Source organism: Heterodontus francisci, unplaced genomic scaffold, assembly GCF_036365525.1.
Source record: "Heterodontus francisci isolate sHetFra1 unplaced genomic scaffold, sHetFra1.hap1 HAP1_SCAFFOLD_968, whole genome shotgun sequence".
Classification (NCBI taxonomy): Eukaryota; Metazoa; Chordata; class Chondrichthyes; order Heterodontiformes; family Heterodontidae; genus Heterodontus; species Heterodontus francisci.
The window spans coordinates 90,001-102,500 of NW_027141120.1; positions in this window are offsets into that span (position 1 = coordinate 90,001).

The window sequence follows — 12,500 nt, forward strand, 5'->3', positions numbered from 1 at the left end:
GATGCCAGCCGGCGTGCGTCGCCTAACTTGGACAAAATTCTGGGCACGCACTTTTCGTTTGAGAATAGGACATACATGTAGTGCAACCCAAGGAAACCAGGCGACGCCGCCACAATCTGCGCCTGACAGACAAAGATAACCGTTCACAAGGAGCCTTGTTATTTCGCACCAAGTCTTTTGCGGGCATAGTTTCTTTCTTTGACATGTATATCTGTATGAAGGTCGGCTTTGCTCTGCCATCGCAGCCTCCCTTCTTTGCTTTTCTCACTGTACCAACAGACATGTCATAAGACTTTGGTTTTTTTTTTATTAATTCTTTTCCTGTGGGTGTGGTGTGCCTCCGCACCCCCCAATCTGTTCCAAGGCCTTGTTTTCTCTCGCTCGCCAAAACACTTTGTCTGTTTTCACAGCCAGTCTACCGGCCTAGACCCAACTGTGCGATATTTCAGAGCCGGCAACAGAGCATGGAAAGTCCGCCAGATTTACCCTTAAATGCTCATAAATGACTTCCAGGCACTCTTCGGAAGGTCTTTTATTTCAAAAGAAGGTCCTTCCTTGAGGGAGCACTTCTTCGGCCACTTTGCAAGTGCAACCGCTGCCAGCAAAAGTTCTGAAAATCGAGTTCCCGAAAATCTCCGGGTACCCCGCCAACCCCCAGCCACCCGAATCGCAAGTGTCAATTCGGCGGGTTGCCTGCCGGTAGTCCTTCCGAAAATGAGGCGCCAAATCGCCGCAACGGCCATTTTTCATTTCGGCATCGGGACTTCCGACGGCAACTGATTAACTAGCCCGGGGACTAGAGCGGCAGCAAATGCAACGTGCCCTCTTGGCGGGAGCAACTTGACCGCCCCCGTGGGGAAAGGTCAACTCGGGGCCCGGGAAAGTCGCCGAGTCCGACCCCATACACTTCCATGAGTTGGGGGTTTTGGCCTTCCCGGCCCAAGGCTCGCCTTATTTCGGCCTGCACTTTCGGAAAAGGGTGCATTCCTTTTGGTTAATGATTTCACCAGCCCGGGTCTTAGCCTCTGCCCCGACGGCTAAGTCTTTTGGTTAATGATTTCCTGCGGCTGGGACTACCCTTTCCCCCGCCCTGCAGGCACCCGGGTCGGGAGGCCGTCGGGGGCACTTTCCGGGGCAAATCCGGACCCTTACGCAAGGGAGAGTGCGCCCCCCGCCTCGGCCGGGGGTCAGGCTGCCGCCTATTAAGCCCGACAGAAAACCCGAAAAATGGACGAAAATGGGAAAAAATCCCCATCCGAAAAAGGCTTAAAAGTCGGTTGGGCGGCAGCTAGGGTCGGTCTCTGCAGACCTGGAGGCTCGGGTGGACTCTTGGAATAAACGTCCAAGTCCCGACTTGCCACCTCCTACTACTGTGCAGATACCCCGCCAACCCCCAGCCACCCGAATGACAAGCGTCCGATCAGCGGGACGAATTTGACAACTCTGGCCGGACCTCTGGAACTCCATCCCGGGTAACCGGGGCAAATTTTTCCGCTTGATCGCCCTTCCACTGGTTAACCATTTGCCCTTTCGGACTTAGTCTCTGGACATTATTCGACGGATTTTCTGGTTAACCATTTGCCCTTTCGGACTTAGTCTCTGGGCATTATTTTCGACTTTTTGGTTAATGATTTCACACTTTTTACTTACTTTTGCGCTTTTTGGTTAATGATTACTCTGCTTACTGGTTAATTATTTGCCCTTTCGGACTTAGTCTCTGGACATTATTTTCGAGTTTTTGGTTAATGATTTCACACTTTTAACATATTTTTGCGCTTTTTGGTTAATGATTACTCTGCTTACTGGTTAATTATTTGCCCTTTCGGACTTAGTCTCTGGAGATTATTTTCGAGTTTTTGGTTAATGATTTCACACTTTTTACTTACTTTTGCGATTTTTGGTTAATGATTTCACACTTTTAACATATTTTTGCGCTTTTTGGTTAATGATTACTCTGCTTACTGGTTAACCATTTGCCCTTTCGGACTTAGTCTCTGCACATTATTTTCGACTTTTTGGTTAATGATTTCACACTTTTAACATATTTTTGCGCTTTTTGGTTAATGATTTCATACTTTTTACTTACTTTTGCGCCTTTTGGTTAATGATTACTCTGCTTACTGGTTAACCATTTGCCCTTTCGGACTTAGTCTCTGGAGATTATTTTCGAGTTTTTGGTTAATGATTTCACACTTTTTACTTACTTTTGCGATTTTTGGTTAATGATTACTCTGCTTACTGGTTAACCATTTGCCCTTTCGGACTTAGTCTCTGCACATTATTTTCGAGTTTTTGGTTAATGATTTCACACTTTTAACATATTTTTGCGCTTTTTGGTTAATGATTACTCTGCTTACTGGTTAACCATTTGCCCTTTCGGACTTAGTCTCTGCACATTATTTTCGACTTTTTGGTTAATGATTTCACACTTTTAACATATTTTTGCGCTTTTTGGTTAATGATTTCATACTTTTTACTTACTTTTGCGCCTTTTGGTTAATGATTACTCTGCTTACTGGTTAACCATTTGCCCTTTCGGACTTAGTCTCTGGAGATTATTTTCGAGTTTTTGGTTAATGATTTCACACTTTTTACTTACTTTTGCGCTTTTTGGTTAATGATTACTCTGCTTACTGGTTAACCATTTGCCCTTTCGGACTTAGTCTCTGCACATTATTTTCGAGTTTTTGGTTAATGATTTCATACTTTTTACTTACTTTTGCGCTTTTTGGTTAATGATTACTCTGCTTACTGGTTAACCATTTGCCCTTTTGGACTTAGTCTCTGGACATTATTTTCGAGTTTTTGGTTAATGATTTCACACTTTTTACTTACTTTTGCGATTTTTGGTTAATGATTACTCTGCTTACTGGTTAACCATTTGCCCTTTCGGACTTAGTCTCTGGAGATTATTTTCGAGTTTTTGGTTAATGATTTCACACTTTTTACTTACTTTTGCGATTTTTGGTTAATGATTTCACACTTTTTACTTACTTTTGCGCATTTTGGTTAATGATTACTCTGCTTACTGGTTAACCATTTGCCCTTTTGGACTTAGTCTCTGCACATTATTTTCGAGTTTTTGGTTAATGATTTCACACTTTTAACATATTTTTGCGCTTTTTGGTTAATGATTTCACACTTTTTACTTACTTTTGCGATTTTTGGTTAATGATTACTCTGCTTACTGGTTAACCATTTGCCCTTTCGGACTTAGTCTCTGGACATTGTTTTCGACATTTTGGTTAATGATTTCACACTTTTAACTTAATTTTGTGCTTTTTGGTTAATGATTTCATACTTTTTACTTACTTTTGCCCTTTTTGGTTAATGATTACTCTGCTTACTGGTTAACCATTTGCCCTTTCGGACTTAGTCTCTGGACATTGTTTTCGACATTTTGGTTAATGATTTCACACTTTTAACTTAATTTTGTGCTTTTTGGTTAATGATTTCATACTTTTTACTTACTTTTGCGATTTTTGGTTAATGATTACTCTGCTTACTGGTTAACCATTTGCCCTTTCGGACTTAGTCTCTGGACATTATTTTCGGGTTTTTGGTTAATGATTTCACACTTTTTACTTACTTTTGCGATTTTTGGTTAATGATTACTCTGCTTACTGGTTAACCATTTGCCCTTTCGGACTTAGTCTCTGGACATTGTTTTCGACATTTTGGTTAATGATTTCACACTTTTAACTTAATTTTGTGCTTTTTGGTTAATGATTTCATACTTTTTACTTACTTTTGCCCTTTTTGGTTAATGATTACTCTGCTTACTGGTTAACCATTTGCCCTTTCGGACTTAGTCTCTGGACATTGTTTTCGACATTTTGGTTAATGATTTCACACTTTTAACTTAATTTTGTGCTTTTTGGTTAATGATTTCATACTTTTTACTTACTTTTGCGATTTTTGGTTAATGATTACTCTGCTTACTGGTTAACCATTTGCCCTTTCGCACTTAGTCTCTGGAGATTATTTTCGACTTTTTGGTTAATGATTTCACACTTTTAACTTAATTTTGTGCTTTTTGGTTAATGATTTCATACTTTTTACTTACTTTTGCCCTTTTTGGTTAATGATTACTCTGCTTACTGGTTAACCATTTGCCCTTTCGGACTTGGTCTCTGGACATTATTTTCGAGTTTTTGGTTAATGATTTCACACTTTTTACTTACTTTTGCGATTTTTGGTTAATGATTTCACACTTTTTACTTACTTTTGCGATTTTTGGTTAATGATTACTCTGCTTACTGGTTAACCATTTGCCCTTTCGGACTTAGTCTCTGGAGATTATTTTCGAGTTTTTGGTTAATGATTTCACACTTTTTACTTACTTTTGCGATTTTTGGTTAATGATTTCACACTTTTTACTTACTTTTGCGATTTTTGGTTAATGATGACTCTGCTTACTGGTTAATTATTTGTACTTTCGGACTTGGTCTCTGGACATTATTTTCGAGTTTTTGGTTAATGATTTCACACTTTTAACATAATTTTGCGCTTTTTGGTTAATGATTACTCTGCTTACTGGTTAACCATTTGCCCTTTCGGACTTAGTCTCTGCACATTATTTTCGAGTTTTTGGTTAATGATTTCACACTTTTAACTTAATTTTGTGCTTTTTGGTTAATGATTTCATACTTTTTACTTACTTTTGCCCTTTTTGGTTAATGATTACTCTGCTTACTGGTTAACCATTTGCCCTTTCGGACTTAGTCTCTGGAGATTATTTTCGAGTTTTTGGTTAATGATTTCACACTTTAACATATTTTTGCGCTTTTTGGTTAATGATTACTCTGCTTACTGGTTAATTATTTGCCCTTTCGGACTTAGTCTCTGGAGATTATTTTCGAGTTTTTGGTTAATGATTTCACACTTTTTACTTACTTTTGCGATTTTTGGTTAATGATTTCACACTTTTTACTTACTTTTGCGCATTTTGGTTAATGATTACTCTGCTTACTGGTTAACCATTTGCCCTTTCGGACTTAGTCTCTGGACATTATTTTCGAGTTTTTGGTTAATGATTTCACACTTTTAACATATTTTTGCGCTTTTTGGTTAATGATTACTCTGCTTACTGGTTAACCATTTGCCCTTTCGGACTTAGTCTCTGCACATTATTTTCGAGTTTTTGGTTAATGATTTCATACTTTTTACTTACTTTTGCCCTTTTTGGTTAATGATTACTCTGCTTACTGGTTAACCATTTGCCCTTTCGGACTTGGTCTCTGGACATTATTTTCGAGTTTTTGGTTAATGATTTCACACTTTTTACTTACTTTTGCGATTTTTGGTTAATGATTTCACACTTTTAACATATTTTTGCGCTTTTTGGTTAATGATTACTCTGCTTACTGGTTAACCATTTGCCCTTTCGGACTTAGTCTCTGCACATTATTTTCGACTTTTTGGTTAATGATTTCACACTTTTAACATATTTTTGCGCTTTTTGGTTAATGATTTCATACTTTTTACTTACTTTTGCGCCTTTTGGTTAATGATTACTCTGCTTACTGGTTAACCATTTGCCCTTTCGGACTTAGTCTCTGGAGATTATTTTCGAGTTTTTGGTTAATGATTTCACACTTTTTACTTACTTTTGCGATTTTTGGTTAATGATTTCACACTTTTTACTTACTTTTGCGCATTTTGGTTAATGATTACTCTGCTTACTGGTTAACCATTTGCCCTTTTGGACTTAGTCTCTGCACATTATTTTCGAGTTTTTGGTTAATGATTTCACACTTTTAACATATTTTTGCGCTTTTTGGTTAATGATTTCACACTTTTTACTTACTTTTGCGATTTTTGGTTAATGATTACTCTGCTTACTGGTTAACCATTTGCCCTTTCGGACTTAGTCTCTGGACATTGTTTTCGACATTTTGGTTAATGATTTCACACTTTTAACTTAATTTTGTGCTTTTTGGTTAATGATTTCATACTTTTTACTTACTTTTGCGATTTTTGGTTAATGATTACTCTGCTTACTGGTTAACCATTTGCCCTTTCGGACTTAGTCTCTGGACATTATTTTCGGGTTTTTGGTTAATGATTTCACACTTTTTACTTACTTTTGCGATTTTTGGTTAGTGATTACTCTGCTTACTGGTTAACCATTTGCCCTTTCGGACTTAGTCTCTGGACATTGTTTTCGACATTTTGGTTAATGATTTCACACTTTTAACTTAATTTTGTGCTTTTTGGTTAATGATTTCATACTTTTTACTTACTTTTGCCCTTTTTGGTTAATGATTACTCTGCTTACTGGTTAACCATTTGCCCTTTCGGACTTAGTCTCTGGACATTGTTTTCGACATTTTGGTTAATGATTTCACACTTTTAACTTAATTTTGTGCTTTTTGGTTAATGATTTCATACTTTTTACTTACTTTTGCGATTTTTGGTTAATGATTACTCTGCTTACTGGTTAACCATTTGCCCTTTCGGACTTAGTCTCTGGACATTATTTTCGGGTTTTTGGTTAATGATTTCACACTTTTTACTTACTTTTGCGATTTTTGGTTAATGATTACTCTGCTTACTGGTTAACCATTTGCCCTTTCGGACTTAGTCTCTGGACATTGTTTTCGACATTTTGGTTAATGATTTCACACTTTTAACTTAATTTTGTGCTTTTTGGTTAATGATTTCATACTTTTTACTTACTTTTGCCCTTTTTGGTTAATGATTACTCTGCTTACTGGTTAACCATTTGCCCTTTCGGACTTAGTCTCTGGACATTGTTTTCGACATTTTGGTTAATGATTTCACACTTTTAACTTAATTTTGTGCTTTTTGGTTAATGATTTCATACTTTTTACTTACTTTTGCGATTTTTGGTTAATGATTACTCTGCTTACTGGTTAACCATTTGCCCTTTCGGACTTAGTCTCTGGACATTATTTTCGGGTTTTTGGTTAATGATTTCACACTTTTTACTTACTTTTGCGATTTTTGGTTAATGATTACTCTGCTTACTGGTTAACCATTTGCCCTTTCGGACTTAGTCTCTGGACATTGTTTTCGACATTTTGGTTAATGATTTCACACTTTTAACTTAATTTTGTGCTTTTTGGTTAATGATTTCATACTTTTTACTTACTTTTGCCCTTTTTGGTTAATGATTACTCTGCTTACTGGTTAACCATTTGCCCTTTCGGACTTAGTCTCTGGACATTGTTTTCGACATTTTGGTTAATGATTTCACACTTTTAACTTAATTTTGTGCTTTTTGGTTAATGATTTCATACTTTTTACTTACTTTTGCGATTTTTGGTTAATGATTACTCTGCTTACTGGTTAACCATTTGCCCTTTCGGACTTAGTCTCTGGACATTATTTTCGGGTTTTTGGTTAATGATTTCACACTTTTTACTTACTTTTGCGATTTTTGGTTAATGATTACTCTGCTTACTGGTTAACCATTTGCCCTTTCGGACTTAGTCTCTGGACATTGTTTTCGACATTTTGGTTAATGATTTCACACTTTTAACTTAATTTTGTGCTTTTTGGTTAATGATTTCATACTTTTTACTTACTTTTGCCCTTTTTGGTTAATGATTACTCTGCTTACTGGTTAACCATTTGCCCTTTCGGACTTAGTCTCTGGACATTGTTTTCGACATTTTGGTTAATGATTTCACACTTTTAACTTAATTTTGTGCTTTTTGGTTAATGATTTCATACTTTTTACTTACTTTTGCGATTTTTGGTTAATGATTACTCTGCTTACTGGTTAACCATTTGCCCTTTCGCACTTAGTCTCTGGAGATTATTTTCGACTTTTTGGTTAATGATTTCACACTTTTAACTTAATTTTGTGCTTTTTGGTTAATGATTTCATACTTTTTACTTACTTTTGCCCTTTTTGGTTAATGATTACTCTGCTTACTGGTTAACCATTTGCCCTTTCGGACTTGGTCTCTGGACATTATTTTCGAGTTTTTGGTTAATGATTTCACACTTTTTACTTACTTTTGCGATTTTTGGTTAATGATTTCACACTTTTTACTTACTTTTGCGATTTTTGGTTAATGATTACTCTGCTTACTGGTTAACCATTTGCCCTTTCGGACTTAGTCTCTGGAGATTATTTTCGAGTTTTTGGTTAATGATTTCACACTTTTTACTTACTTTTGCGATTTTTGGTTAATGATTTCACACTTTTTACTTACTTTTGCGATTTTTGGTTAATGATGACTCTGCTTACTGGTTAATTATTTGTACTTTCGGACTTGGTCTCTGGACATTATTTTCGAGTTTTTGGTTAATGATTTCACACTTTTAACATAATTTTGCGCTTTTTGGTTAATGATTACTCTGCTTACTGGTTAACCATTTGCCCTTTCGGACTTAGTCTCTGCACATTATTTTCGAGTTTTTGGTTAATGATTTCACACTTTTAACTTAATTTTGTGCTTTTTGGTTAATGATTTCATACTTTTTACTTACTTTTGCCCTTTTTGGTTAATGATTACTCTGCTTACTGGTTAACCATTTGCCCTTTCGGACTTAGTCTCTGGAGATTATTTTCGAGTTTTTGGTTAATGATTTCACACTTTAACATATTTTTGCGCTTTTTGGTTAATGATTACTCTGCTTACTGGTTAATTATTTGCCCTTTCGGACTTAGTCTCTGGAGATTATTTTCGAGTTTTTGGTTAATGATTTCACACTTTTTACTTACTTTTGCGATTTTTGGTTAATGATTTCACACTTTTTACTTACTTTTGCGCATTTTGGTTAATGATTACTCTGCTTACTGGTTAACCATTTGCCCTTTCGGACTTAGTCTCTGGACATTATTTTCGAGTTTTTGGTTAATGATTTCACACTTTTAACATATTTTTGCGCTTTTTGGTTAATGATTACTCTGCTTACTGGTTAACCATTTGCCCTTTCGGACTTAGTCTCTGCACATTATTTTCGAGTTTTTGGTTAATGATTTCATACTTTTTACTTACTTTTGCGCTTTTTGGTTAATGATTACTCTGCTTACTGGTTAACCATTTGCCCTTTTGGACTTAGTCTCTGGACATTATTTTCGAGTTTTTGGTTAATGATTTCACACTTTTTACTTACTTTTGCGATTTTTGGTTAATGATTACTCTGCTTACTGGTTAACCATTTGCCCTTTCGGACTTAGTCTCTGGAGATTATTTTCGAGTTTTTGGTTAATGATTTCACACTTTTTACTTACTTTTGCGATTTTTGGTTAATGATTTCACACTTTTTACTTACTTTTGCGCATTTTGGTTAATGATTACTCTGCTTACTGGTTAACCATTTGCCCTTTTGGACTTAGTCTCTGCACATTATTTTCGAGTTTTTGGTTAATGATTTCACACTTTTAACATATTTTTGCGCTTTTTGGTTAATGATTTCACACTTTTTACTTACTTTTGCGATTTTTGGTTAATGATTACTCTGCTTACTGGTTAACCATTTGCCCTTTCGGACTTAGTCTCTGGACATTATTTTCGACATTTTGGTTAATGATTTCACACTTTTAACTTAATTTTGTGCTTTTTGGTTAATGATTTCATACTTTTTACTTACTTTTGCCCTTTTTGGTTAATGATTACTCTGCTTACTGGTTAACCATTTGCCCTTTCGGACTTAGTCTCTGGACATTGTTTTCGACATTTTGGTTAATGATTTCACACTTTTAACTTAATTTTGTGCTTTTTGGTTAATGATTTCATACTTTTTACTTACTTTTGCGATTTTTGGTTAATGATTACTCTGCTTACTGGTTAACCATTTGCCCTTTCGGACTTAGTCTCTGGACATTGTTTTCGACATTTTGGTTAATGATTTCACACTTTTAACTTAATTTTGTGCTTTTTGGTTAATGATTTCATACTTTTTACTTACTTTTGCCCTTTTTGGTTAATGATTACTCTGCTTACTGGTTAACCATTTGCCCTTTCGGACTTAGTCTCTGGACATTGTTTTCGACATTTTGGTTAATGATTTCACACTTTTAACTTAATTTTGTGCTTTTTGGTTAATGATTTCATACTTTTTACTTACTTTTGCGATTTTTGGTTAATGATTACTCTGCTTACTGGTTAACCATTTGCCCTTTCGCACTTAGTCTCTGGAGATTATTTTCGACTTTTTGGTTAATGATTTCACACTTTTAACTTAATTTTGTGCTTTTTGGTTAATGATTTCATACTTTTTACTTACTTTTGCCCTTTTTGGTTAATGATTACTCTGCTTACTGGTTAACCATTTGCCCTTTCGGACTTGGTCTCTGGACATTATTTTCGAGTTTTTGGTTAATGATTTCACACTTTTAACATATTTTTGCGCTTTTTGGTTAATGATTTCACACTTTTTACTTACTTTTGCGATTTTTGGTTAATGATTACTCTGCTTACTGGTTAACCATTTGCCCTTTCGGACTTAGTCTCTGGACATTATTTTCGAGTTTTTGGTTAATGATTTCACACTTTTTACTTACTTTTGCGATTTTTGGTTAATGATTTCACACTTTTTACTTACTTTTGCGATTTTTGGTTAATGATGACTCTGCTTACTGGTTAATTATTTGTACTTTCGGACTTGGTCTCTGGACATTATTTTCGACTTTTTGGTTAATGATTTCACACTTTTAACATAATTTTGCGCTTTTTGGTTAATGATTACTCTGCTTGCTTGTTACTGATTTCCCCTTTCGGACTTGATCTCTGGCCGTTCTTTTCGACCTTTTTGGATCAGGTTTCCACACTCTGAAATTATTTTGGGCTCACTGATTAGGCGAGATCAAGGGGGCATGCCTGGGCACTTTGGGCTCAGTTTGGGAAGGCGGCGTCCGTGTGCTCCTCCGCCCTTCCCGCACTTGCGGCTAGGTTTGCCAAACTGCGCTGACCCGCAGCCCTGCCTTTTTGCCCACGGCACACGGAACGACTCAAGTCTGGCTCCGTTCCAGGCCGTTGCCTCCGGCTGCCCGCCGTCCGGCCGGCCTGGGACGTACCCCGGCTGACGGCGCCGGAGGCCCTCTAGCAGCCACCGGTGCCGCGGGCCAATGGGTCCGGGCGTTCCGGAGCTATCGGTGGGGAAGTGCTCTCCCCTTTTCCTGACGCCGTTCGCCCGAGCAGAGGTGCAGCCTGACGGGACTGCTGTCGCCTTCCGCGGCGCACCGGCCCCTTTCACCTGCCGTCGACCGCGCGGAGCTCGGACCTCCCTCCCCGAAGTTATGGCCCCGGCGCCGGAGGGTGCCCGGGGCCGGGCATTCAGCGGGGTGAGTCTTAACCTTCCCGGTCAGCCTGCGGGGTCGGTGCGCCGGCACTCGACGCCGGAGGGTCCCCTCTTTCCGTAGAGCCCCGCCCGGTGCCGATCGGCCGGCGGATTGCGGAGCGAACCGCGCCTGACCGACGGGCCTCGGAAACCCGTTGCAGTCGACGGGGGGGAACCGGACAGCGGGACGAGGTGCCGATTCCACCCGCAGATTCGATCCCGAAATCCCGCGGGATTCGGCGGTCCGACCCGACAGATTCAAACGTCGCCCGGGCGGCCCCCAGCGGTCGGGCCGGCCTGGTTCCGCCACCGCCCGATGCCCCTCGCCCCCGGCTACCGCCGGCCGCGCAGACCGAGCGAATGCGGCCGGACGTCCGGCGGCAATCGGCCGGAAAGCGGTATGGCCATTTCCTACTGTCCCTCGGACGGGCAGAGGGGCGGCGCCGGGGCACTCGCGGACCAGGCCGCGCCCCTCCGAGCCCTACCGCCTGCCGTCGACCGCGCGGGGATCGGACCTCCCTCCCCGAAGTTATGGCCCCGGAGCCGGAGGGTAGCCGGGGCCGGGCATTCAGCGGGGTGAGTCTTCACCTTCCCGGTCAGCCTGCGGGGTCGGTGCGCCGGCACTCGACGCGGGAGGGTCCCCTCTTTCCGTAGAGCCCCGCCCGGTGCCGATCGGCCGGCGGATTGCGGAGCGAACCGCGCCTGACCGACGGGCCTCGGAAACCCGTTGCAGTCGACCGGGGGGAACCGGACAGCGGGACGAGGTGCCGATTCCACCCGCAGATTCGATCCCGAAATCCCGCGGGATTCGGCGGTCCGACCCGACAGATTCAAACGTCGCCCGGGCGGCCCCCAGCGGTCGGGCCGGCCTGGTTCCGCCACCGCCCGATGCCCCTCGCCCCCGGCTACCGCCGGCCGCGCAGACCGAGCGAATGCGGCCGGACGTCCGGCGGCAATCGGCCGGAAAGCGGTATGGCCATTTCCTACTGTCCCTCGGACGGGCAGAGGGGCGGCGCCGGGGCACTCGCGGACCAGGCCGCGCCCCTCCGAGCCCTACCGCCTGCCGTCGACCGCGCGGGGATCGGACCCTCCTCGCCGAAGTTATGGAGGTAAGACCGGGAGGCTGCCCAGGGTCGGGACTTCAACCGGCTGCCGCCACCCTTTCCCGCCTGTCCCACGGGCTCGGAGATCCAGGCCCTGCAAAGACCCTCCGGTCGCCACCCGACAGGTGCTTTACC